Source organism: Paroedura picta, chromosome 10 (genome assembly GCF_049243985.1).
Source record: "Paroedura picta isolate Pp20150507F chromosome 10, Ppicta_v3.0, whole genome shotgun sequence".
Taxonomy (NCBI): Eukaryota; Metazoa; Chordata; class Lepidosauria; order Squamata; family Gekkonidae; genus Paroedura; species Paroedura picta.
This window is the reverse complement of record NC_135378.1, coordinates 45,313,597-45,340,652: the sequence shown is the minus strand read 5'-3', so window position 1 is coordinate 45,340,652 and position 27,056 is coordinate 45,313,597. Positions and strand designations below refer to the sequence as shown.

The window sequence follows — 27,056 nt, the reverse complement described above, 5'->3', positions numbered from 1 at the left end:
TATAACAATCAATACTCTGTATTTGGACATTAAATACTGATACACTGGGAAAAGTCACCAGTCAGTGCTGTGTTTTGAGATGTTCTTCATCAGCAATAAAGGTAAAGGTATCCCCTGTGCAAGCACCGAGTCATGTCTGACCCTTGGGGTTACGCCCTCCAGCGTTTTCATGGCAGACTCAATACGGGGTGGTTTGCCAGTGCCTTCCCCAGTCATTACCGTTTACCCCCCAGTAAGCTGGGTACTCATTTTACCGACCTCAGAAGGATGGAAGGCTGAGTCAACCTTGAGCCGGCTGCTGGGATTGAACTCCCAACCTCATGGACAGAGGTTCCGACTGCATATCTGCTGCCTTACCACTCTGCGCCACAAGAGGCTCTTGCACATCAGCAATATTTATTCCCAAATAAAAAAAAAGAGCTCTTCATAGGAGAAAATCTCAAATGGCCCCAAAATTTAACTTTGCAAAGAATATCTCTTAAGTGCTTGCAAGGTTGAGTGTTTTTACCTACCTCTCAGCAGAAATCAAGATACACATGAGAAGGCAGCATAGGATGCAGCAGTTTGCAACTCTCAACTACTGGGTATAATTGCACTTTTTCATCTTTGAAATTGCTATACACACTTCTAAATTTCATAAATATGAGAAATACTATAATTTTGTATACTAATCATATTACATAAAAAGTGCATGGTTCTTCTAACAACATGCCAGCCCTTTGATTAGCCCTCACTGGGGGATATGCCCCAATAGGGTGACGGCACTCACCCACTGAGGGCCAGAGACTCTTCCCTGCCCCTCTTCTCCTCCTAGAAGGCTCTGAAGAAAGTCTGGAATGGACTTGGGCCCAAAGCAAATTAGGCATTGGTAAGCATCAGATTTTTTTCTTTTTTGCATGAATCTTGTGAATAGAGATTACGTTTATATTTGAAGCACTGAAGTATCTGTACCAATAACACAATGACTATCACATTTAACCTAATCTGAAAAAGAAGCATTTCTCAATTAGTGTAATCAGATAGAGTCACATTGCAGAATATGAAACATGGTTTCCTCCCCTGCTCCTTGTGTCAGGTGTCAGCATTGCACATGCTTTTCTGACACAGTCTTGTTGGAGTCAGCAGTGTGCTGTATAGACTTTGGCCTGTATAGTTGGATGACTGACTGAAGCTGTTCTCTAGCCTCAAATCCTACGTTATCAGTGAAACTTTTGCTGTTGTGTTTCCTTTCATTGTGTCCTCAGGCTGACCATTTCCGGACTATGTCCTTTAAGCAGTGAACATACAGAGAAGATCAGGGTCAGTCTTCACGCTGCAAAATCTTCACTTGTGGGTTGAAAAGATAAAGAGGTTTTTTTTTCCCTTTAAAAATAAATAATGATAGGGAAAGTATGAATGACAGCAGCGAGCTTTCTCTTTCTACAAGTGATTTCCTAAAACTGCTGGAATTGTCCCATTGGAAGTGACTGCTGAAAGGATTGTTAATGATATCTGACTGGCTTTATCATATTGAATAAGCATGTCCAAAGATGCTCCTTTCTGCTGCACAGTGACTTTGGAAGCCAAGTACATTCTGGGGTTCTCTTGAATATTGAAGACATGTCAAAAGGATTTTAAATTTTAATAACAACTTTGGGAATTGTTGCCCTAATGTCTGTGGGAATAGCAAATATTTTCCAAACCTATGCTTTCCATAATTTGTAGCATTATTCTCCCCTGTCCCATGTTATTGTTTCACTTGGAAGATCCTAATTACGTAGCTTCACAGAGCTCTGATATTAAATTGATGAAACAAATTAACCTTATTTGGAAGTTTCCAGAAAAGTAAATTTTGAATGTTTTAGTCATTGATCAAATCTAAGTACAAAGACATACAAATAACAATTTACAGTACTTCATAACAGTAATGAGTTGGTTTTTATACCCTGCTGTTCACTACCTGAAGGAGTCTCAAAGCGACTTGCAATGGCCTTCCCTTCCTCTCCCCACAGTGAACATCCTGTGAGGTAGGTGGAGCTGGGAGAGCTTTGACAGAACTGCTCTAACAGGCTATAATGGCTGCCTGCAGAGGAGCGGGGAAGCAAACCCTGTTCTCCAGATTAGAGGTCGGTATTCTAAACCAGTGGTCCCCAACCCCTGGTCCGGGTACCGGTCCGTGGATCAGTTGGTACCAGGCCGCGGCTCCTCCTAGTCCTCCTCCCTGGCTGCTGCCTTGGGGGCTGCCCTTCCACTCTGCCGCTGGCTCACTTTTGGCGCTCTCCAGTAGCCACCATGGCTTGGGTTTCCCCCTCAGCATAGCACTGCGCAGCTGCTGCTGGCAGTGCCCCCCAGTGGCCAGCAGGAAGAGAGGGGCACTGGCAGCAAAGCAATAGGAGCAGGGGCTCAGGCAGCGGTGACGTCCCTCGGCAAAAGACTACCCCCCCAGGCCACAGTAAAATTGTCAAGTGTTGACCGGTCCCTGGTAATAAAAAGGTTGGGGACCACTCACCCTGTGATCTTGTTAGCAAATTTGACCCAGTAAGATATGCCTGAAATCATTTTATACTGGAATTTTGGCTGTTTTTTTTTTTTTTAAGAAAATTGGATTCTGGCCCTGATGCAACCATATACATGAGCAATGGAATGGTCTAGCTGCTCCAGTCATATTTTCACCACTACTTGTACATTTGGGAGAAGGGGGAACTAAATCTAACCCCCCTGATCTTTTTTCCTAAATCATCATAAGACCAAAGTTATAAACACTGGTTTTCAGAGCATTTAAAGCAGAAGAAAAGAAGGAGCTATTCCCCACTGCCCTAATTTTGGCTGAGGAAGATACCTGGGGCTAGAGTAGGAGCCCTTCCTCCCTCCCTCTTTGTTATTGTTATTGTTATGTGCGAAGTCGTGTCTGACCCATCGCGACCACATGGACAATGATCCTCCAGGCCTTCCTGTCCTCTACCATTCCCCGGAGTCCATTTAAGTTTGCACCTACTGCTTCAGTGACTCCATCCAGCCACCTCATTCTCTGTCGTCCCCTTCTTCTTTTGCCCTCGATCGCTCCCAGCATTAGGCTCTTCTCCAGGGAGTCCTTCCTTCTCATGAGGTGGCCAAAGTATTTGAGTTTCATCTTCAGGATCTGGCCTTCTAAAGAGCAGTCAGGGTTGATCTCCTCTAGGACTGACCGGTTTGTTCGCCTTGCAGTCCAAGGGACTCGCAAGAGTCTTCTCCAGCACCAGAGTTCAAAAGCCTCAATTCTTTGACGCTCGGCCTTCCTTATGGTCCAACTCTCGCAGCCATACATTGCAACTGGGAAGACCATAGCCTTGACTAAACGCACTTTTGTTGGCAGGGTAATGTCTCTGCTTTTTAGGATGCTGTCTAGATTTGCCATAGCTTTCCTCCCCAGGAGCAAGCGTCTTTTAATTTCTTTGCTGCAGTCCCCATCTGCAGTGATCTTGGAGCCCAGGAAAATAAAATCTGTCACTATCTCCATTTCTTCCCCATCTATTTGCCAGGAATTGAGAGGGCCGGATGCCATGATCTTTGTTTTCTTGATGTTGAGTTTCAAGCCAACTTTTGCACTCTCCTCCTTCACCCGCATCAACAGGCTCTTTAGTTCCTCTTCACTTTCTGCAATTAGAGTGGTATCATCTGCATATCTGAGGTTGTTGATATTTCTCCCTGCAATCTTGATCCCAATTTGTGACTCCTCTAATCCCGCATTTCTCATGATTGCATACAAGTTAAATAGGCAAGGCGACAGTATACAGCCTTGCCGAACTCCTTTCTCAATTTTGAACCAGTCAGTGATTCCATGTTCAGTTCTCACTGTTGCTTCTTGACCTACATATAAATTTCTCAAGAGACAAATAAGATGCTCTGGTATTCCCATCTCTTTAAGAACTTGCCACAATTTGTTGTGCTCCACACAATCAAAGGCTTTAGCATAGTCAATGAAGCAGAAGTAGACGTTCTTCTGGTACTCCCTAGCTTTCTCCATGATCCAGCGTATGTTGGCAATTTGATCTCTAGTTCCTCTGCCTCTTCGAAATCCTGCCTGTACTTCTGGAAGTTCTCGTTCCACATATTGCTGGAGCCTAGCTTGTAGGATTTTGAGCATAACTTTGCTAGCATGAGAAATTAGTGCAATGGTGCGGTAGTTTGAACATTCTTTGGCATTGCCCTTCTTTGGGATTGGAATGTAAACTGACCTTTTCCAATCCTGTGGCCATTGTTGAGTTTTCCAAATTTGCTGGCATATTGAGTGTAGCACTTTTACTGCATCGTCCTTTAAGATTTTGAATAGTTCAACTGGAATGCTGTCACCACCACTAGCTTTATTGTTGCTCAGACTTCCTAAGGCCCATTTGACTTCACATTCCAGGATGTCTGGCTCCAGGTCAGTAACTACCCCACTGTGGTCATCAGGGATGTTAAGCTCGCTCTTGTATAGTTGTTCTGTATAATTTTGCCACCTTTGTTTAATCTCTTCTGCTTCTGTGAGGTCCCTACCATTTTGGTCCCTTATCATACCCAACTTTGCATGAAACGTTCTCTTCATATCTCCAATTTTCTTGAAAAGATCTCTGGTCCTCCCCATTCTATTGTTTTCTTCTATTTGTTTGCACTGTTCATTTAAGAAGGCATTCTTATCTCTTCTAGCTTTTCTCTGGAATTCTGCATTCAGTTGGGTGTATCTTTCTCTTTCTCCCTTGCCTTTCACTTCCCTTCTCTCCTTAGCTATTTGTAAAGCTTCCTCAGACAGCCATTTTGATTTCTTGCATTTCTTTTTCTTTGGGATGGTTTTAGTTGCTACCTCTTGTACAATGTTGCGAACCTCCGTCCATAGTTCTTCAGGCACTCTGTCTATCAGATCTAATTCCTTAAATCTATTTGTCACCTCTACTGTGTATTCGTCGGGGATATGATTTAGTTCATACCTGAGTGGCCTAGTGCTTTTCCCTACTTTCTTCAATTTAAGCCTAAATTTTGCAACAAGAAGCTCATGATCTGAACCACAATCAGCTCCTGGTCTTGTTTTTATTGACTGGATAGAACTTTTCCATCTTTGGCTGCAGAGCACATAGTCAATCTGATTTCTGTGTTGACCGTCTGGTGATGTCCATGTGTAGAGTTGTCTCTTGGGTTGTTGGAAAAGAGTGTTTGCTATGACCATTGTATTCTCTTGACAAAATTCTACCAGCCTGTGGCCTGCTTCATTTTGTACTCCAAGGCCAAACCTGCCTGTTATCCCGGTTATCTTTTGGCTTCCTACTTTAGCATTCCAATCCCCCATGATGATAAGCACATCATTTTTTGGCGTTGCTTCTAGAAGGTGTTGTAGGGCTTCATAGAACTGATCAACTTCATCCTCTTCAGCAGCAGTGGTTGGGGCATAGACCTGGATCACTGTGATGTTGAATGGTTTGCCTTGGATTCAAACTGAGATCATTCTGTCATTTTGGGGATTGTATCCCAAGACTGCTTTTCCTACTCTCTTATTGATTATGAAGGCTACTCCATTTCTTCTGCGAGATTCTTGTCCACAGTAGTATACCTGATGGTCATCTGAATTAAATTCACCCATTCCTGTCCATTTTAGTTCACTGATTCCTAAAATGTCGATGTTCAGTCTTGTCATTTCTTGTTTGACGATGTCCAGCTTACCTTGATTCATGGATCTGACGTTCCAGGTTCCTATGGAATAAAAATCTTTACAGCATCGGACTGTCTTTTCGCCACCAGTTACTTCCACAACTGAGCGTCCTTTCGGCTTTGGCCCAGTCGCTTCATTCATTCTGGCGCTACTCGTACTAGCCGTCTGCTCATCCCCAGTAGCACATTGGACACCTTCCGACCTGAGGGGCTCATCTTCCGGCGTCATATCGTTATGCCTATTGGAACTGTCCATAGAGTTTTCATGGCAAAGATACTGGAGTGGTTTGCCATTTCCTTCTCCAGTGGATCACCTTTTGTCAGAGCTCTCAGCTATGACCTGTCCGTCTTGGGTGGCCCTGCACGGTATAGCTCATAGCTTCACTGAACTACGCAAGCCCCCTTGCCACAACAAGGCAGCGATCCTTGAAGGGGGCCTCCCTCTTTAGCCTACTTCAAATGGGCTCTCAGTTATTTAGCAACTTATTCTCTGCAGTTGATTCATGGCTATTGGGAAACTGTTTGAAAACTAATGCATCTGGTGTGGCCCCTCTTGTCAGTAATAAGTTGTATCACCCTCTGGACTTATGGATTCTTGACTGGCTATCTGGGTGCCTACAGCTGGTTTGCATGGGTAGCATCCTATTTAAATGAGGTACTGAGCCTTTGCAAAATCACAGATCAGTTCTTTTGTCACACTGGCATGGCATTCAAATCAGGCTGGATACATTGCATTGAACATTGTTTAAATAAAGTCTATTTCACAAATTCTTCTGTAGCACCATAGCAAAGGAGGCTTTACATCTTTTTTTCATTCATTCTCTCCATTGTCATTTTTATCTTTTTAAAGCATTTAAATAACTATCTTAACACAGCCCGCGACGCCGCGGACTAAATAAAGCGGTAAGGCCTTGCGAGGCGGGATGTGTCCGTGATGAGGATGGGTGCCGATTGGCCCCTTCCTCTAGACAGACTATTGGAGGGACCAATCGGCAGGCGCTTTGCACCTGCCGATTGTTCCCTCCAATTCCCCTCCAGAGCAACTGCGAGCCGTATGCAGCGTGGCTCGCAGTTGCTCCTTTGCTGGTGGCCTGATGCGTCGGGCCGCCGGCAAGGCAGTCCCCGGCAAGGAAGCGAAAGGCCGAGAGGCGAGCGTCGCGCGGCTGGCGGGGACTCCCTGCCCGCCCGCCCGCCTGCCGTGCCGAGAGCCAAGGGAGCCAAGGAGCCCAAAGGCCGAGATGCGACCGTCTCGTGGCTGGCGGGGCTCCCTGCCCGACGGCCTGCCGCGCCGAGACCCAAGGGAGCCAACACGCAAGGAGCCCAAAGGACGAGAGGCGACCGTCGCGCAGCTGGCGGGGGCTCCCTACCCGCCGGCCTGGCGCACAGAGAGACTCTTCGCTGGCCTCTGCCGCCGGCCAGACCCTCGTTGCTGGATGCAGCGCCGACGAAATGGCTGGCCCCACCGGAGGCCCGCGTGGCCGCCGCCTCTGCACGCCGCCCTGGGCTTCTGGCTACCCCTGGACCACGCCCGCGCCGTAAAGGGACGGGACCGTCACGAACCCGGTGAGTGCGCCTACGGCTCTGTCTCGCCTTTCCAGGGAGGAGCGCGGAGTCGGATTGGGGGGGGGGCTCTGGGAGAGGGGGTGGGTGGGGAGCGTCTTCCTTACCCTTCCCCCTTATCCCCTTTCAAAGCCCATTTTTATAAATGGGCTTTGAAACTAGTCAGTGATAATTAGATTTGCCATTTCATAAATGTGGTTTCATTGAACAGCTATTTCAGGCAAACCTGAGTGCACACCATATTACCTTGATTACGTATGTAAATCCCTAGCATAGAATTCCATAAACTCAATATGTATGTGACTCCTGCCCTAGGGTAAATAATCCCCCAATGCTATTTTGGTTTAGGAAAATCATTTAGGGTGTGTGCAGAAATCACTCCTCCCTCCTACACCATGGTCTTGAGTAAGAATTAGACCAGTTTTGTGAAACCCTGGAGTTTCTTAATGGCCCTGGAAGGGTTTTCATTCTCTCTCATACTTTATTTTGTGTCTGGATGGGGTGGAAAGGGGAGGGTCCCTGGGTGGGCACGGCTATGCTTCCCAACCATATTCTGCATGATTGCACCACTTATAGGGGTTCTCAAAGCCTGAAGGATGTTTCAGGGTTTTCTCAATAGTAAAAAAGTTGAGGAAGGCTTGAATTAGACTCTTCAGTGTTTCTAAATAGAATTGCTGCAACAGGAGCTTGCAGTAGTGCTTCTAGTCCCTCTGGTGAACCCATGTAAACTGTTGACTTGCAGGAGGGCATATTGGGCTAAGTACGACACGCACACATTTTGGTTGGCTTATAACAAGGCCACAGCTTTATTGGCATATCAGAGTGTTGGCCAGGCATGGGAGAGGGAGCCTGCATATGTGATCGACTGACCACAGGAACCCTGGCCACAGCGGCGCCCTGGGAGCCACCCGGTTCCACCCCTGGGAACACGGGTCCCCTTGCCGCTGGGTCCCATCCAAGGGAGGTGTTCCCACCTGGGGTGCCAAAGGGAGGCGCAAACCTCCAGTGGACCCACCCCAGGCCACCTGGCCCTGCAAGCCCATTTGCCTTCCCCCGCTGGGTCGGCCCTGCTCGCAGCCAGCCACCCCTTATGGGGGCCCCTAACCATGGAGAGTTCGATGCCCCTGACCGAACTCCCCCCAAAACAGGCTCCATCCCATGCCGAAACCGCCCCCCCAGCTGTGACGAATTCATACAAGAAAGCCTGCCACCCCAGGCCAACATAACTGTATCAGAAATAACTCAACACAACCAGTATATAACAGGGTGGGTGGGTGGGAAGCTGCTCCGCTCGGCTGCCGTGGGGGAAAAGAGAGCTGGGCTCCTGCACATGGCGCCCTTATAAGGGCAACGTGAGCCCGCTCCCCCTCCCCTCTGCGTGTCGCTTTGTGCGCCACGCCTGCCCACCTAGCTGCTGGAGCAGCACAGGGAGCGTGTCTCCCTTGCGCCCGCTCCTCCGCAGCGTCAACGGCGGGCTCCAGGTAAGTCTGTGCCGCATTTGACTTGCAGGAGGGCATATTGGGCTAAGTACGACACGCACACATTTTGGTTGGCTTATAACAAGGCCACAGCTTTATTGGCATATCAGAGTGTTGGCCAGGCATGGGAGAGGGAGCCTGCATATGTGATCGACTGACCACAGGAACCCTGGCCACAGCGGCGCCCTGGGAGCCACCCGGTTCCACCCCTGGGAACACGGGTCCCCTTGCCGCTGGGTCCCATCCAAGGGAGGTGTTCCCACCTGGGGTGCCAAAGGGAGGCGCAAACCTCCAATGGACCCACCCCAGGCCACCTGGCCCTGCAAGCCCATTTGCCTTCCCCCGCTGGGTCGGCCCTGCTCGCAGCCAGCCACCCCTTATGGGGGCCCCTAACCATGGAGAGTTCGATGCCCCTGACCGAACTCCCCCCAAAACAGGCTCCATCCCATGCCGAAACCGCCACCAGAATGAGGCCCCCTTTGCCTCGTTCCCGCCAACACTCCTAGAGTCCATGCCTTTTACTCCAGATGGCCCTTGTTCACCAGAAGCCGTGTGCCCTGCCCACCATTTGGGAGGTGATCACCCGTGCCCCGAAATCCCAATCAATAGCAAAATGATCGGCCACCAGCCTGCCCCAGCCTCCGATTTGTGAAGGCACTGCCTGTTGTTCTTCCTCACAGTCACTTTAGCTTCTCTCCAGTACCTTGCCCTCACTGGTAAACCAGCCTGGCCTGGAATAACTGTGATTGAGAAAGCTTTAGCAGCATAGTTCCAAATCCTTTCAGATCCGTTGTATAAGATGCTGCCTTCCGGCCACAGGCATATAACTCCTCATCAGGGTATGATGATTCCATCCCGAGCTCTGGCCAGAAAGATCTTACTGGTGACCTGTGTCCAGGAGCGCTTACCATCCTCTTTTTTTTTTTTTTTTTTTTCTTGCTCCATACCACATGTTGCCAATGTAGTTCCTGAAAATACGTTGATGTCCCATCCATCATGGCGGTGTAGAAGCTCGCCAAAGACACAGAACTATGGCTGTCAATCAGCACCAGTAGCATGGGTGTCACCAGACCTATAACAAGCCAAAGGTTAGACACTGGTATGGCATGCTTAACCCTTATGCCCATGATCGCCAATGCCCAGGCCCTCGATCTGTGCCAGGGACAACCTGACCAAAAATGCTACTACAGTCCCCCGTTGTGAGCTGACTGATCCACACACCTTCTGGCCTTGAGGGCTCCCCCACTGTGGAAGATGGGCCCTAAAATAGTAGAAACTGAAATGGGGGGGGGAAGCATCCCACTCCAGGGAAAACAGGTTACCAGGCAAGCCCGCTCAGATTGCCACGAACCTAATCTGGCACTACACAGAGCTGGGTGAAGTTGCTCTGGTTCGAAGCCATAGAACTATTCCCCTCAACTTGTCCGGCCAGACCAGAACCTCCCATGTGGGAATGAACCTCATCTCCAGACCCCAAAAATGCTGTCCCAGAGTAACGAGGCATCCCCTGTTGAAGCATGGAACCTGGTAAATCTGTGCTGTGGGCACTTCACATGTTTAAGTTAAAGGCTGCCGCAGCGTCTGCCCCTCTGCAGACATCCTGGCAAAAGCTTTAGAACAGGCTAACTGCTACATTTTTGGGATGCCTGCTGTCCTCTCCAGATGGGTCCACACTCCAGATCCACTGCTCCATGTGCCAGGTGGGATGAGCCAGGGTCCCCCTGCCCCAAACCTCATAGAAGATGAGGCTGGCCACATATGCCATCACAACTCTGGGTGGAAATGCCCTCTTGCTGGAGCTGGTCAAATGAGCCTCCCCCCACCTTAGTGACAAAGCTGAGGCGTAGCCATCAGCTCAGGAATATCCATGCAATCCGTCTGCAGCCTTGCCGCTGTCCTGAAAATAGCAAGAAGCCTGGGATCACCATCTACCAAGCTGGACGCTCAGCATTGAGGTTGTACAGTATGCTGCTAGGCACACCTCCACCATGCAACGTTTGCTGCTAAGCAAGGAAGTACCAAATAACAAACAAGCCCCCTTTAGATGTTTGGTCATAGACTAAATGGATTACCACCTGGTTGATGTGCCCAAACAAGACCTCCCGATTGGCAAATAAGTCCTACCAAGGACCCCACCAATGGGATGGGAAACCTTACCTTGATGTTGTGTCCTTGAGCATTCAATGTTACAGTGCCTCAGCCACTGGTAGGCGCCCCCCGGTTAACATGTCATTTCCTGCCTCGAGTTCCTGTCCACTTCGGCACATAATTGCTACGCACGTAGATGGTTAGCAGAGCCACCCAAGCAGCAACACCCTTACAGTGAACCAGGAACTCTTGCCATTCCCATATATTGCCATTGGTGGCCTAGATGGCCCCGCTGCAGTGAAGTGGCGTCTTGTCCGCTGTAGACTTGCCCCTGAAGCCCCCACCTATCGCTGTTGCCACATGGCAAAGATGAGGTGGCTCATCCATGCCTGCACCTGCTACTGGTGCCTAAGTCTAGCCCCTGCCATACTCCAGGCCCTTCCTGATGGCTAGCTGATCCCTGGCAGCTGAGATGTATTCCAACATAGTTGATTAAGGTCTACCAAAAGGCAGCTGCCCTGTAGGGCCCTCCGCCGTCAGGTGCCTCTGGGCCTGAAACTCTCCAGCTGTGCAGGTGACCTCCTTCCCTTGCCAGCTGGAAACTTTACCTTGCCAGCTGGAAACCTTACCTGGAAACCAGTCAAACGTGCCTTCCATGGACAGCCCCTCGCCCGCCTGAGAATGGCCACCGAACGCTTGTTGGACTGCAGGTTCCTGCAATTCCCCGCTCATACACCCCTGGGTAAAAAAGGGGGGGGTCTTAGGCAGAAGTCTGCTTATGCAGGAGGTAACCCCAGAGCTGGGTACGGATGGAGCAGGGCAAAAGTGTGAAAACCCAGTCCGGTGCAGGCCCCAAATAAAGCCACATTAAGGAAGACTCCAGGCCAAACAGCCGCTGGCAGCAGTCTCTCCAGATCCAGCCCCTTCCTCTAAGAATATGGCCAGACCTTATCAAAGGGGTTGTGCTTAACCACCTGCGATCAGACCAATGACCCTGGGTGCTCACCTCCGCTATCCTCACAGACATGGCTCTGGCAGCGTGACTGTCCTTCATACACCATTCTGTGGTAATCCCTGCCAGGGTAACTGCCTACTCCTCCACCTCTTGCCCCTCCTCCTGTGCGTGAAAATCTCCATGAGGACACAGATGTATAAGTTACCACCAGGCAGTACCCACTCTGCTCCAACCGCCTACCTGATCTTAGAGGCAGGCAAACTCAGCATACTGAGAGCCGCACAGTGGGAGAAATATTGCCACACTGCCCAAAGAGATGTTTAAAAGAACCATGTCGGAAACTAATTCAGCAAGAAGCCCCTGGGCTCAAACTGTGTTCCACTGATTCAGACCAATGCGGCAGCATCCCCTCATCTTCTAACAAATATTACAAGCAAGCATGCCAGTGCACGTATTTCCAGCCTTCTTTCACCCAGTACCGCATGTCCCTATGGACACATTATTGGCCTCGATCTTTTCATAGAATCTTACAGTTGGAAGGGACCTCCTGGGTCATAAAGTCCAACCCCCCCCCCTCCGTATAAAGCAGGACACTCACAACCCTATCACTCATCCACTGTAACCTTTTCTTTGCCAAAATTGTCAAACTGCTTCCAAACAGAATTCTGCCCCAACTATGCCCTCCCACTGTCAGCTCAAGTGGCTCTGCACCTTTAAGTGGGAGAGAGAAGGGTTAAGCAGCATAGGATGAGGGAAGTGGGGAAGTCCTGTTGGGAGATGATGTAATACCTGTTAATTAGGGAGGGAAGGCAGACTTGCCCTCACTGTTTTTTGTGACGTCAAATCCCCATAAGAAACACCCTGCAAGCAGTACTATGGCAATCAGGTAAAACTCTCTGCCAAGGATGCACACTGCTCTACTTTGATTGCTAAACCAAAACTTGCAGGGGAACAGGATGATGTACCAGGGCTCAGTGCCTGGCTCTGCATGGGGATCCTGAACTTCCTTGGTGGTTTACCAAACACTTTTTGTTTGTTTGATTTTCGAACTGACACTGCTCAGTTGCCCAAACTTCACAGGTCTGGCCTGGTAGTGCAGGGCAGCAGATGCATCTCTTGGACCCTGCAGGATGCATAGCCATGGTCTCAGGCAGAGGTCTTACCTCATCTACTACCTAATCATTATTATTATTTTTTTTTGAGATGCTGGAAATTTAATTTGAGACCTGCTGTGCAGAGGCTCTCCTACAGAATCACAGCCCCTCTCTCCAAAGTGGGTTGGGGACCTAAAGGTGCCCAGACCGGCTTCTCCTAAGGCACAGGGATCCAGTGCACCTGCCATTATAAGGGGGGGGGGGTTTCCCCAGGCAAGGGGTTAGTTTGCCCCTGCCTGCCTGTCTGTTGTGACCCTGGGTTATCCCAGTGAACTCCCATGCCAATACTGACCCAGGCCTGTCCTGCTAATCTGAGATTTGGTAATATATCTGGCATAAACCACCCAGGTCAGGCCTAAAGGAGTGGGGGGGGGGGGAGTCAGTTCCTCTCCCAGGGATAAAAGGAGTATGACATAATGCCTTCTGCAAACTTCCTCAAAAGTCTCCCATCCGAATGCTAAATATGGGCTGCTGAGTCATTCCACCCCCTGCACCTCGGTGGGGTGGGAAGAAAACAGCCTATGGGCCCTGAGGCCATGATCCCAATGCACCCCCACCACAGCCTCCTTAGCCAGGCAGGCCGCATTCCCATGGGCAGCGCTGAGCCCGGGCCCTCCCAGATCACCACGTGCGGAGGCATGCAGCCCGCGCAGGGCTGTGGGCTAAAAATGCGCAGAGTAAAGAAAGGGAGTCGCAACTCTTCCCCCCAGCTGGCCGCTGAAACGCTCCCCCAACTCGCCCTCCAGCACTTGAGGGCAGAGGGAAAATTCCTGCTTCTCAACGCAGAAGCAGGAAGCTCCACGAAGTCTGGCTCCGGCGCTCAGAGCACAGGTGGGGGAGGGGAGGAGACGCTGCTTTCCCTCTCAGTGGGCTGCTGCCGCCGCCGCTCTTTCCCACCAGAATCTGTACTGGGCGCAAAGGGGGGGAAATCCTCCCAACGAGCCCAGCAAGAACACGGACCGGCAGACTCCAGGACGAGCCGTCCGCTGGTCCTTTTCACGGCAGCCGAACTGCTCCGCTCGGCTGCCGTGGGGGAAAAGAGAGCTGGGCTCCTGCACATGGCGCCCTTATAAGGGCAACGTGAGCCCGCTCCCCCTCCCCTCTGCGTGTCGCTTTGTGCGCCACGCCTGCCCACCTAGCTGCTGGAGCAGCACAGGGAGCGTGTCTCCCTTGCGCCCGCTCCTCCGCAGCGTCAACGGCGGGCTCCAGGTAAGTCTGTGCCGCATTTACATGTAGTGTGGCCCTTTATCTTCAGAGTAGAGGATCTTTTCCCTCCCCAAAAAAATGGAGGATTATTTGACCATGCGAGCACCCACATTCACACTGAGCATGTAGAGGTTTGGTACCTCAGTGAGAACTAAGCCAACTTGAACGTTAAGAAATGTGCACTTTCCAGCACTAGAATGATCCCAAATAGGAGCCATACTTGTCTCAGGATTGGTGTTTTGCAGCATATTTCCCATATTAAAGTATTTGTAGTTTACCAAGGAATGTTTTCCAGAGGTGTTTAATGTTTCCAGAGATGCCTTTAGAGAGAGTGTAAGGAAACTGATACCAGGCCCCACTTTCACTGCTGCACAGGGCTATACTGACAAGATCAAAAGAGCCTTAATCAGCTCCCTTCTGTTGTGCAGATCCTCCCTTCCCTGGCTCCTCTGCATAGGCAGCCCACCCACAGGCATAGCCACCATTTCCACTGGCTACCTGCCAGGCAGCTAATGATCAGCCGTATCTGCCAGTCAATAGTGATATGTTAGTGTAGGGCCTCAAGGAGTCCAGCGCTGCTGTTTCTGTGGCTCTCTCAGTTGATGTAAGTGTAATGCATGTCAAGCAGTTGGGTAGCTTTACCCAAAATCTTTTTTCCCACTTGCAATAAGACTGACAAATGCTGTACCTGTCCTCTCATTCAGTGATTTTATATCTGCAATAAATTTACTGGTTTGTGAATTGCTGGAGTAGGTACAGGGAGAGTAGCATTTTGAACTGGACGATCCTTTTGACTACCAGAAAACTTGCTTTTAGTGATAAAACTATAGCTTTTTAGGAGAAAGTTAACTAAGCAGTCCCTTTGGTTGGAACCCTTCAGTTGCCAAACTAGCAGAGTCCCATTCCAGCTGTACTCATGATCAAATTGTTACCTACTAGAGGGAAAGCCTGTTGCTCCCAGAGTACAGCTGTGCTAGCACATAAACCTGTACTGTGACCTTCCTGGGTTCTGGTCCTCCTCCCTCCCTGCTCGATCTTGATATGCAGTATGGTGAAGTGGTTAAAGAGTAGCAGACTCTAATCTCAAGAGCTGGGTTTGATTCCTGACTCCTCCTCCATCTGCAGCTAGCTGGGTTGCCAACTTCCAGGTGGGGGCCTGGAAACCTTCAGGAACATGAAAGAGAAAGACAGAATGAAAGAGACAGAGTGGGGAGGGAAGGGAAGAGGGAAGGAAAGCATCCGTTCTCCTGCTTTGGAGGGCCACTGGCCCAGAGACTCCCCCACCAGAAGACAACATAGTTCATGGAGAACTGCTTTGAAATTGTCTCCATTTTTTGTTTATTCTGTTCTGTGTACTCATATTTGGCAAGGAAAAAATAAGTATCGAGGGTCTTGACCAGCATTAACTATCAGTGGATTGGAATGTTTGATATTCAGCAAAGGAAGCTGTGCTCCTAAGTGACTTTACTAGCACTTTACAGGAGTATCTGGTATAAGGGTTTGAAGGCAGCAGGGGGGCCCCTTACTGCATATTTTATATTTATCCAGTGCAGACATTGAATGCTCTGCACAACTTTTTCTTTTTGTAATGGGTTAGGGTTAGGGTGAAAGGATGGTGAAGGTGTGATACTGCACTTTTTAAAAGCTTTGAAGTCCTGACACAACAGAATAAAGGACCGTGAAGGGTTAATTCTTCACTGAAACAGAGAGCCTTCAGTGACAGGCTGCTCCAAGCAATCTGATTGGTTAACACCAGCTGCGCAGAGACAGAGCTGCATGCTGAAGAGAGTCAGTCAGATTTCTTTCTTGACTGAACTGAGTACTGACACTGATTTCAGCCTTAGGTGAGAGCAGTTTAACATAGATGGAGAAATGGAAGAAAGGTGGCAAGGAAGTTTGGAAAGTAGGCAAAGACTCCCATTCAGTTCAAGGAAAGGGGATAGAGAGAGTGAAGAAGATTCCCTAACCCAGTCAAACAGGGTGTTGACTTGCCGGAGGGCATTATATGCTGGAATAAGACGCGACACCATGGTTGGGATAAACAAGGCTACAGCTTTATTATCTCCCCATGGGAGGGTTGGCACAGCATGGGAGAGGGAGCCTGACCTTGCAGTCATCAGACTGCACCAACAACCCAGAGGTGCCCTGAGGACCTGCACCATTCCCAGCTGGGAGAGCAGATCCACTCTTGCCTACTGAAATCTGCCACTAAGGGAAGCGACCTATGCGGGGGAGCCACCAGGTGCCAACCTGCTTTGATTGCCCCCAGGCCACCTGGCAGACGAGCCCCTGGCCTCCCAGCTGGGTAAGCCGCACTCGTATACATGCCACCTCAAGAGAGGCCCCAAACCCCAGCGAGTCCAATCGCACACCAGACTCCCTGCCAACAGGTTCCGTCCCATGCAAACCCGCAGCTGTGACAATTATTGTAAAACAAAACCAAAAACATCCACCTCAAAACATTGGGTGCGTGGGAGTGGAGTGGAGTAGCCCCCGCAGCATTCCAGGCAAAGAGGGTGAGACCCACGCATATGGCAAGTTAAATAGTCACCATGGGCCCCTCCCTGCCCCTGACGCTGTGCATACTGCATTCCAGCTGCACACACACTGGAGGGCCTCTGGGTGGTTGTATCTCTCTCCCAGCAAGCCCTCCGCTGCATCAACGTTCAGCTGAGGTAAGTCTTGGCTGGGTTTTTAGCTCTCAAGTTATACAGAGAACCCTGGTGTGGTGATCAACTGCATTTAGAGACCTAAAACATCAGTTAAAAACTCAAAACAAGCACTAGTGTTTCAATAGGAGGCACTTGAAAGAATATACCAGACTTCTGGAAACCAAAAGAGTTAAAGATTATTCAAAGGAAGTGTCCCTCTGCTCGAAGAATTAAGTCACTGTGAAAACTGTAAGGACAAAAGTCTGTGCATTTACTGGTTTGACCTCAGAATTTTCAACCCCTGATTTCTCCTGATCTTTCCCCTCTCTGTTAAATAAAATACTTCGTTATTTTTAATTTCAAAATGCCTCAAGTGCCATTTAAGTTGTTTATGTTAAAGCAGGCTCTTGATCCTTCACTCAGGTTCCTGGGCTGAGTCAATAGCCAAAATATCACACTGTCAAAGGGTGGGAAAGGAAAATGGGAAGAAAATCTTGCCTCTGAGGGAGGGAAGTGGACAGGGCTGTTGTGGTAGGTGTTAGTGTCTTGGTGACTCTTTCTTTCCAGCTTTCCTGTTGGGGTGCTTTGCCCTTTCAACAGCAGTTGCAAGACCAATTTGAAGTTCTGAGCAGTTTTTGTAAGTAGGGTATCTACAGGCGTTCTGAAAATATGAGTGGTCATGAGCCCTACATCTCTTTTGTTTTTCCTGGTCCTTGGGTGTTGGTCTGTGTAACATCTCCTCTCACAAGATCCCTGATGCACTTCTTATTTTTCTAGACATAGAGTCAAGAATATTGTAGTGCCATGATATATATGACCTGTACTCCATGGCTGGATCTTATATCCCTGATGCTCTACATGATTGGCTTCAGAATTAGTTGGAACCATTCCCTCCTTTGAAGACAAAAAGGATCTGGCGGACAGTCTTTCAGGGTTTTCTATTCTCCCCAATAGGAGTTTTTGTAACTCGATTACCTTTTCTGCAGACATCAGTATTTCTAATTCCAGCATGGCTGTGGGATTCTAGGTAAACATAAGATTCTGATTAATTTCCATTCCCTCTCATGCTGCAAACTCCACCCACTTTTCATTCCTTTCCTTGAACTGCTGCTATATTAACATTATCTTGCCAGCATCCATACCGTGTTTTGCCTGTTCAAGGAGCTTGAGGATCGAATCTGTCCCACAAAGAGGGAATAACTTGAGGGTGGGGTTAGTTAGCTAACTTTCCATTTGCAAATGTCAAAACACAAATGCAGTCATGAAAAAGTTAAGCAAAGAAAAGGCACAATTTTTTTAACCTTCTTGGCTCTTTCTTACTGCATTTTAAATAATGGCTTTATCAGAGTAAAACATAAACAGAGATTAGGTATCTTAAATGGATTAGCTTCACAGGTTTTCTTTTTAACAAAAAGAACTTGGTGAACTGTTAAAATACCGTATCAGCTGAGTTTTCTTTGGCTAGCTTGGCTCTCCTGCCTTGACACTAGCAAGATCAAGCCGTGGAAGACTGTCAACCTTTCAAAAACAGTACAAGGTTTTCTAATTCTTACAGTTAAACAGTTTTTTTTAATTGTTCCTTCTCTTCCTACTATGGTTTCCTTTCCACAAAAGATGAGCAGGTTGTGCTTTGACAAGAGAGTGGTTCATTCATTAATTACTTGTTTTGTAAATTACTAAAAAGGACAATGTGGTTTTGTTTGTTATAAAAATGATCCAGTGCTTTTGCAGAGAACAACACTTCAAATTGTTCCTGTTTAAATGAAATATAATGCATGGTCTTAGGACATAAATAGGTTCTGGTTCCAGAAATACACATTCTCTGGTGGTACAGTCTCAACTACAGGGAACACTTCTCAGTATATAGAATTTGATTTTTTTTGTAACTTCAGAGAATGGAACTTTTTCCAGCCCACACCTCTGGAGGAACTAGCTACTTTTGTGGGCTGTAGTCTATGGTAGTATACCCTTCGGGAGTGCCTCTGCTCCTCAAACTCCACCCCCCCCCAAAATCTTTTAGAATTTCCTAACCTGTAGTTGGCAACCCTATCTCCTTCCTACCGAACTGGCAACCTAACTATCTGCTCCTCTAAAGCTTCCTCACCTCCCACAATGGTAGCCTTTGCCTAGGAAAATTATGGTCCAGACGTGTGATATGGATCCCTCAAGGACTCCTGGAGGTTCCTCTTTCCCCTGTATCTCTCTCCCCACACCTTCCTCTTTCTTCCTGGCAACCTTCATACTCTACTCCTTCACTGCCTCACTTGCTCATTCTCAGCCATTCAGCAACCTACTTTTTATTTATTTATTTATCATACTTATATACCGCCCTCCCCGGAGGCTCAGGGCGGTTATCTGACTTCCATCTTCAGTTATATTTTTATTTACTTCCTTTATACCCCACTTTTCTATAAAGTGGGGACCAAAGCAGCGTACATTAATTTCCTCGCTTCTTTTTCATCTGCACAATTCTATGAGGTAAGTTAAACTGAAAGTATGTGACTGGTTGCTAATAAACCATTATATTTCTCACAGCAAGGCAGGGATTCAAACATGGGTCTCCGAGACCTAACTCTGAAGCTCTAATTCGAACACCATGTTGACATTCATAGGGTGATTGCTGTTGGGTAACAAGGAGCCAGGCCTAGGTGAGGCAGGCAGTGGGGCTGTATCAAGACCTAAAGTTTGCTGCCGGCTATAGGGTTGCCAACCTCCAGGTGGAACCTGGAAATCTTCCAGAATTACAACAATTCCGTATGACAACAATCTGCCCCCCTGGAGAAAATGGATGTTTTTGAGAGTTGACTCCAATGCCTTATATCCAGCTGAGGCTTCTCGCCTTCCTGAATCCTATCCTTCTCAGGCTCCACTGCAAAATCTCCAGATATTTCCAAAGTTTCCAGATCTGACCCAGTGGGTCTTCCCTCAGAGCATGAAACAGGCCTGGGAAAGGGCCCTGCTCCTTTCTGATGACTTTTACTGACATAACAAAGCCTGGAATCCTAGCAACAGTCAGTGGGGGAATCTGTTACTTAAAACTACAGGAGCTCCTTTTATAATTTTGGGGTTTATAAGCTCCCTCTTGATTTTTTTTTATTTTTTAGATTCCACATTTTTCAGGTTTGTAGAACAATATCGCCTGTTTTCAGTTCCAGTCATCAGATTTATGTATCCTCAGATTTGGCCAACTTCACCATTAGTAAATAGATCAGCCTTACTCAACGTTTTACTGATGAGAAATCCCTGAAACATTTGTCAGGTTTCAAGAAACCTCAGGAATGGCATGACCATGCAGAATATGGATGGGAAGCATAGCTGTGTACACACGCACCTGGGACTCCTTACCTTCCTACCAGGCCCATCATTGGCCATTTGTATGTGTGTGTGTGTGGGGGGGGGGGGGAGCAGGTTGACATGACCACATATGGTCATATCACCTGATAAATGTTTTAACAATTTTTAAAATATATATTTGAAATTAACTCCTACCCATTCAGCACCCCCCCTCCCCAGGGCCATCAAGGAACCTCAGGTTTCACGAAACTCTGGTTGAGAAAGCTTATTTCAAAATACTTCTATAGACAAAAAGAAGACCACAGTGCATGCAAACTGTTTATTGTCCAACTTGAAGTGTGGCAGCTGACTGGTGCTTCAAGTTTCTTCCTTTATCTTGCCCTTCCAATAATTGGTTTATGGAACTGGGAATTGTCTTGCTAGTGGAAAGGAAGGAGGCTTTTTTGAGGAGCCTATTAGAAAATTGAGCTCTTTCGATAATGGGAGTTGCGTCTGCCTGGATATTGAAAAAAGAGAAAACAAAAATAAATTACCCTTTACTTCTAATGAGAGAGTTTTACTAAGAGCAGCTTTCTTCATAGCAATGCAAACATGACAAAACAATCATTATGGGCTAAATCATATGGCCACTTTTAAATGGGGATTTCAGCAGGAAGAAAGCTCATGGAGCAATTAATAAAGCATTTATCTACTATCTCTTGGCCGTCAGAACTAGGGCAAGTTACAGTAAAGAAGACTCTATGGTTATTAATACAATGGTAAAATGACCTGTTAAGAACGCTCTGTGCACTTATTCCTTCTAGTACAGATGGCCTGAAAGCTCTGTAGAATAATTCTGTTTACAGCCTGGCAAGAAAGCTAAGAGGGTGAAAGTTGCCCTGATGAAGTTCAAGTTTATTTATACTGTCATTATTTATACTATTAAGCATGATAGTTGCCCTGATGTCTTCTGGGAGGCAGTTTCACAGGCATAACATGAGGCAATCACTGAGGAGGCCTGATCCCGGCCACTTACAAAGCACTCCCTAGACAGAGGCCTATATGCCTGTAGAGATAGCTTTGTATTCTAAGAGTATTTTTATGGTTGCTTTCTTAATATCCAAAGAAGTAAGGATTGTTTCAAATATCTTCCTTCTAAGTACCTAGTCTGAGAAATCTTCCTCCAAAGGAAGAAGGCACTTCACAATGAGGGAGATATATATTTACTTTTCTTAAAGCAAAATGGTCCTACAGGGAACAGAAAAGTTCTTGGGGCATGAACATACACTGTCTGAAACACAGAAGAAGAAAATGGGACTCAATTAACCCCCTGCACTCTAAGCCTCAATGGTTTTTCATGTGAATAATTTAGATCATCAGCTCAGAAGATGATAATTGATAATTTGTGTTACCTCTCCTTATCGTTGTCCGGTTCCTTCTAGGAACTCTTTTACGAGCTCTTCTCCGGCCATGTTGCCTTCGGTTGATGACATAACATAATGGACGCTGTACCATTGTCACTAGAAGATTCTTTCAAGCCTGGGAATATCTATGGATTCAGTTGGTCATTATCGATATAGCGGATGATGTTATTCTGACCAAGCAAACAAAATGCTGTTATAGATGTTATCTTGTCTTTATATAATGCATTATATAATAATACATAATAATTGAACTAACCAAAACATACTATGCAAAGATATCATTGATGGTATCCAGGACTGACTTTTAAGATCCATATTTTCAAGAGTGCTGTATAATTTGAGATTTCCTACATCAAAGAGTTTCACTGCAGGTGTAATAGGTATTCGGAGCATCAGTGAAAAAACATAAATCAAAGACATCTGTTGAAGAAACCTTTGACTCTTCTAGGGCAAAGTTCATTTTTGTGTAGCTTACCTAGTTGCAGGAGCAGCAACACTGAAGACTCAACTGATTTGTGAGTAGCCACCTTATTATGGTATCGGTGACATCACAATTGAAAGCATTACAGTATCATGGATACCAAGACAAAGCTTGAGGATTTCTTGAAATATATTGATTCACCTTATTTGTAGCCCACCTTTCTCTCCGACTCCAGTCAGACCTCCCAGTGTACAACAAAGTTGTTCAATAGTGTGTGACATGTAGTAATCTGATTGGATTGTTTCTACACGGTAGTGTAGAAACAATCCAATCCAATGTTCCTCTTTTAAAAGTAATTTTCCCTCTTTGGAAATAGGAAATCTGCTGCTGCAGTTGTTTGATTTATGATGACATTGCTGTACTGCATTCTCTGTTGCCCACATGGTATAAGGTACCCAACATGATACCAGCCATAATATAAACTACAACTGTGAATTATCTAATTAAAAACTGAAAAAAACCACTTAAACACACAGTATATGTGAACATTCTAAAAGACAACTTCCGTGAGCACTGGATGTCTTCCATTAAAAAGTGAGGCTATAGTCTTGAAAGTGCAGCAGAGGGATGGTAAAATGTCCCAAAGCATGGATACCACTGCAAGACAAGTATGGTTTTACTGTTTATATCCTGCTTCTCTACAAAGTAGCTGGGATATCACAATTTAAAATAATCTTACCATGTAAATATCACAAAAACAGTATAAAATTGAAGAGATCTTCCAAAAAATCCCAACTATGTGTCCAATATACAACTAGAGCATCGTGGGCATCAATTACATGGTTTTGAAGGTTCATTTAAACAGTTCTATGTTGGACAATTTCCTGAACTGCCATGTGCTACAAGCCTTCATCTCTTCTGGAAAACTAAATACTGATGATAGGTGCACAGTAAAACTTATCTGAAGTTGATTCTTTTAAAAATCTTGAATCAAGACATTTTGAGGTATAATTCTCTCCTCTAGAATGTGGATGAGATTCTTAGACATTGTGCTCCTGATCCAAGAGAGCCTCCCTGACCAATTGAAGATGGTTAGTAGAAAATACTCCCAGAGAGGTGACTTAAATTTGAACATTGACATGTTCATTAAATCTTTCCTGCTTTCCCACATGCTCTCCCCACAGGTATAGGGAGTATCTCCTCTCCCGCTTTTCCCCCCAAAGAGTATGTGATTGGAAGAACTAAATTCTGAACCCTCTGTTGACATTGTAATGCTCCCTAAGGCCCTTTGGATGGCAGAATAGCAAGCCCCAGCCACCTCCTAACCCTTCACAAGAAGCCCACCTGAGAGGGCCCACCTGACGGCTGCTGCTACTGCAACTGTGCCCAGCCTGTACCTCCCCCAGATTCATTCTGAGATGCCGCCATGGATATTTAAAGGAAAACCTCTCTGTGGCATCTCTCATCCTATGTAGCCACCACCAGTCAGTGTCTTCCCATCCCTAGAATCATAGGGCCATTTCGCACGGCTTCAAAATAGCACAATGGTTGCTAATTGAAAACGCTACTAATTTGCCTTAACGCACGACGTCGCAGACAATCTGCAACACTCCTGAAACCAATCAGCAAAAAGCGCTTCGTTGTAGTGCTTTTAGGGGAATCCAGAAAAGTGGATTCACCCTCCGGATAGCGATACACTCCTGCAACCAATCTGCAACACTAGCGCTAAAGACCTGTGCGTTACCATTGTTGCGGGTTCTTCAAAGTCCCTCCCCCTGAGCCTGTCCTCCAAACTTCCGGCGAAGCGATCGCCATTTTTTTCTCTCCGAGCGAGCGGGGATAAACGCACCAGCGAGCCTCTTTCTGTTTAGAGGCTTCCCTGGCTTCAGTCCTTCACCTTTAGTCACTAAGCACAAACCACATAAAAGCCCGTTTGCTGAAATAAAGTCCCTTTATTTTTTACACATTAATTCAGCCGAAAATCGGGCCCGTGAGAGGGGGGGGGATTTTTTTTTATCACTCGAGGCAGCGTGCCAACGATCATACAATCAAATGACAGCTCACATTAGGCAGCTGGATGGGTCTCTCCGTTGCAATGAATCTACCTAGATTCGTTGCTATGGGTCTGTTTTTTTTTAAAAAAACCTTTCTTAAAGGGAAAGGGGCTGTTTGGGAGCATGCTAACGGCTGCCCATTGGCTGCTTGACGGCCAGGGGTGGGACGAGCTTGGCAATAGCGCTTCCTTTCTAGTGATTTCTGCCGAGACCGGAAGCCTGTGGGAAACGCTAAAAAACGCAACTGATTCCACTACAAAGGCAGGTATGCATAACGACGAATTCCACTATTTTAAATGGCGATTTTTCATTCCGCAAACAATTTGCAACAAAGATCCCCGTGCGTAAAGGCCCATAGAGTTGGAAGGGGCCATACAGGCCATCTAGTCCAACCCCCCCCTGCTCAACGCAGGATCAGCCCTAAGCATCCAATAAAAGTGTGTATCCAACCTTTGCTTGAAGACTGCCAGTGAAGGGGAGCTCACCACCTCCTTAGGCAGCCTATTCCACTGCTGAACTACTCTGCCTTTGAAAATTTTTTCCCTGATATCTAGCCTGTATCATTTTACTTGTAGTTTAAACCCATTACTGCGTGTCCTTTCCTCTGCAGCCATTGGGAACAGCATCCTGCCCTCCTCCAAATGACAACCTTTCAAATACTTAGAGGGCTATAATGTCCCCTCTCAACCTCCTTTTCTCCAGGCTGAACATTCCCAAGTCCCTCAACCTATCTTTATAGGGCTTGGTCCCTTGGCCCCAGATCATCCCTAGATGTGCTCCTTTTCTTTTCCCTAACACACCCGTTTTAACAGTTAAATTGTATTTGTATTTGTGATGCTATTTTGAGATACAAGTTTTTTGTGTGAAATATAGTAAACCATGATAGAATGGTTTTTAGTTATCTTAAATAAATCCCCCCTCCCCAGTATGTAGACTGATAACTATAACTCACATCAGTTTAATGGCTGCATGTATTTTAATGTTCTGGATAATTTGATTGGTTTCATTTCCTACTCTTTATTCCCAGAAGATTTATCAGAAGTGAAACACAAGCTCATAATGGCTACCAGGGCTACGAAAAATTAGAGACTTTGATTATTGTATGTATGTCTGACCCATATATTATAATATTTAGTCAACTAAGGTTGCCATGCCAGCTGTGTGATCTCATAATGATCAAACTCATAAATTAAAGCGTAACACATAAGATGCTTTCATAAACTCAAATACCATCCTAGAAGACGGGTTGTCTGGTTTTGCTCCAGATGACATGCTCCTCTGTGTAGGTTTTTAATCTCATTGGAATCCCAAGAAAAAGAAAATGTCACAACGTCCCCTCAGGGCTTCTTGCTGCAGACGGAACACAAGATCGGCATATTCTAGAATTCAGAGGAGACAGAGAAGGAGACAAAAGAAGAGGAGAGGTAAAGAACAATCCTTCTGGCTTTCCTAACAATTAATGGTACTCTGTTATTTTACTTGAATTTGTTCTTTTACTTGAAGTTGTATTACCCATCATAAATTTAAGTAGTGTATGTTTGAATGTACCTTATGTTTCCTTATTTCATTAACAGTGAGGTAGACAATAACATTTATGTTTGTGTAGAAAAACTCTTAAAAGATTTTATACATTTATTTTTAAAGACATTTATTAGCCACATTTCTATCATGAGGAACTCAAGGTGGCTTACAACGTAAATAAAATGATTATACAAAAGGCATAAAAGGCCACAGTTTAATACCCTTCCAAGTAGGATTTCCAATGACTAAAAACTAAATTAGTCAATCCTAAATTTTCAACTGCCTCCTAAAACTCAAAAGTGAGGGGGCTCAGGCACACCTCTCTGGGAGGCAGTTTCATAATCATGGGGTGGTCACTGAAAAGAGCCATTCTTGTGTGCCCATCAAACACGCTTCTTTGATTTTTGAGACATTCATGAGGGCTTCTTCCTGTGATCTTTATTGCCAGGCAGGCACCTATGGGAGAAGACGGTCTTTCAAACATCCTGGTGCCAAACCATATAGGGCTTTTAAGAACAAAACTAACAACTTGGGCTTGGGAGCAGATCAGTAGCCAATGGACTTGCTGCAGTATTGGGGTCACATGCTCCTAATAGCTGGCCCTGATCAGCAGTCTAACTACAGCATTCTGCACTAGCTGTAGCTTCCAAACAGTCTTTAAGGGTATCCTCCAGTAGAGTGAATTGAAGTAGTCTAGCGTGGATGTAACTAAGCCATGGCTAGATCTGACTGAATACAGTTGAGGCACCAACTGAAGCTGGTAAAGCTATCACAGCCCCCTCTAATCCCTGATCTGCCTTTCTACCAACTCAAAGAACCTCTGTCTTTCCAGGATTAAGTTTCAGCTTGTTCACCCTCGTTCAGCCCATTACTAACTGCAAGCACTGGTTCATTTGTTTCCACAGGATCTATAGCTCACACTGTGTGCTACTACAGGAAAGCAAAAGGATGATCTTTGCAAGACTCCTCTTCTAGTATACAGCAGTTTGGAAATGTCAGCCAGGACCAACAAGATAACTGAGTGAACCAACATTCCAGCAAAGCCAGATGGGCTGCCATTCCAAGATGCTGAAGGCTTCCAAAAAGGAGCAATGTCATTAAACATGAAGTTGCAATTTCTGTCTTTGACTGGTTACTTTATCAATTCTTGTTGAATCATGGGGGGAGGCAAAGAGAAGGTTCAGGTCTGCCCACATCTTGCTAATTTTAAAGAAAACTGCTTCTTTGTTTTCCGCTTAGAAGTTATTTTTATGTAACATTGTAATATATTTTATCCTACTGGTTGGACAAATTGGCTCATAGAAATGGCACTGATACATAGCCTAAATGTTTTGCGTGAAAGAAGTTCTCCGCTGGAGTGGGCTGAATCCCAGCACCATGTTTGGCTGCTTCCTGCACTCTGTCTTATGGTCCCTTCAACAGGAACTTTATTTATTTACTTCATTTATATCCCACCTTTCTCCCCGGTGAGGGACCCAAGTGGCTTACATCATTCACCTCTTCTCCCTTTTTATCCTCAGAACAAACCTGTGAGGTAGGTTAGGCTAAGAGTGTGTGACTGGCCTGAGGACACATCCAGGGAAATTCCATGGTAGTGAGATTCAAGCTTGGGTGTTTCAGAGCTTAGTCTGTAA

General features: G+C 46.4%; 1 protein-coding gene and 2 long non-coding RNA genes across 7 annotated transcripts in view; 2 read left to right on the top strand and 1 right to left on the bottom strand.

The window, feature by feature from the left end:
- TLL1 (tolloid like 1) overlaps positions 1–27,056 on the top strand; it is a 240,000-nt gene that overhangs the window by 13,496 nt on the left and 199,448 nt on the right. The gene's annotated exons all lie outside the window — the stretch shown is intronic.
- LOC143818976 (uncharacterized) lies at positions 20,329–24,876 on the bottom strand. Of its 5 annotated transcripts, XR_013224709.1 has the most exons (4): positions 24,854–24,868; positions 21,902–22,504; positions 21,415–21,596; positions 20,329–20,519 (listed from the first exon to the last, which is right to left on the bottom strand). It is a non-coding gene; the product is annotated as an uncharacterized LOC143818976 (long non-coding RNA). The 5 variants fall into 5 exon arrangements; XR_013224712.1 differs by lacking the exon at positions 21,902–22,504 and having other exon boundaries at positions 24,854–24,876; XR_013224710.1 differs by lacking the exons at positions 21,902–22,504; positions 24,854–24,868 and adding an exon at positions 22,587–22,726.
- Positions 23,974–26,541, top strand: LOC143818975 (uncharacterized). Its single transcript, XR_013224708.1, has 2 exons — positions 23,974–25,325; positions 26,328–26,541. It is a non-coding gene; the product is annotated as an uncharacterized LOC143818975 (long non-coding RNA).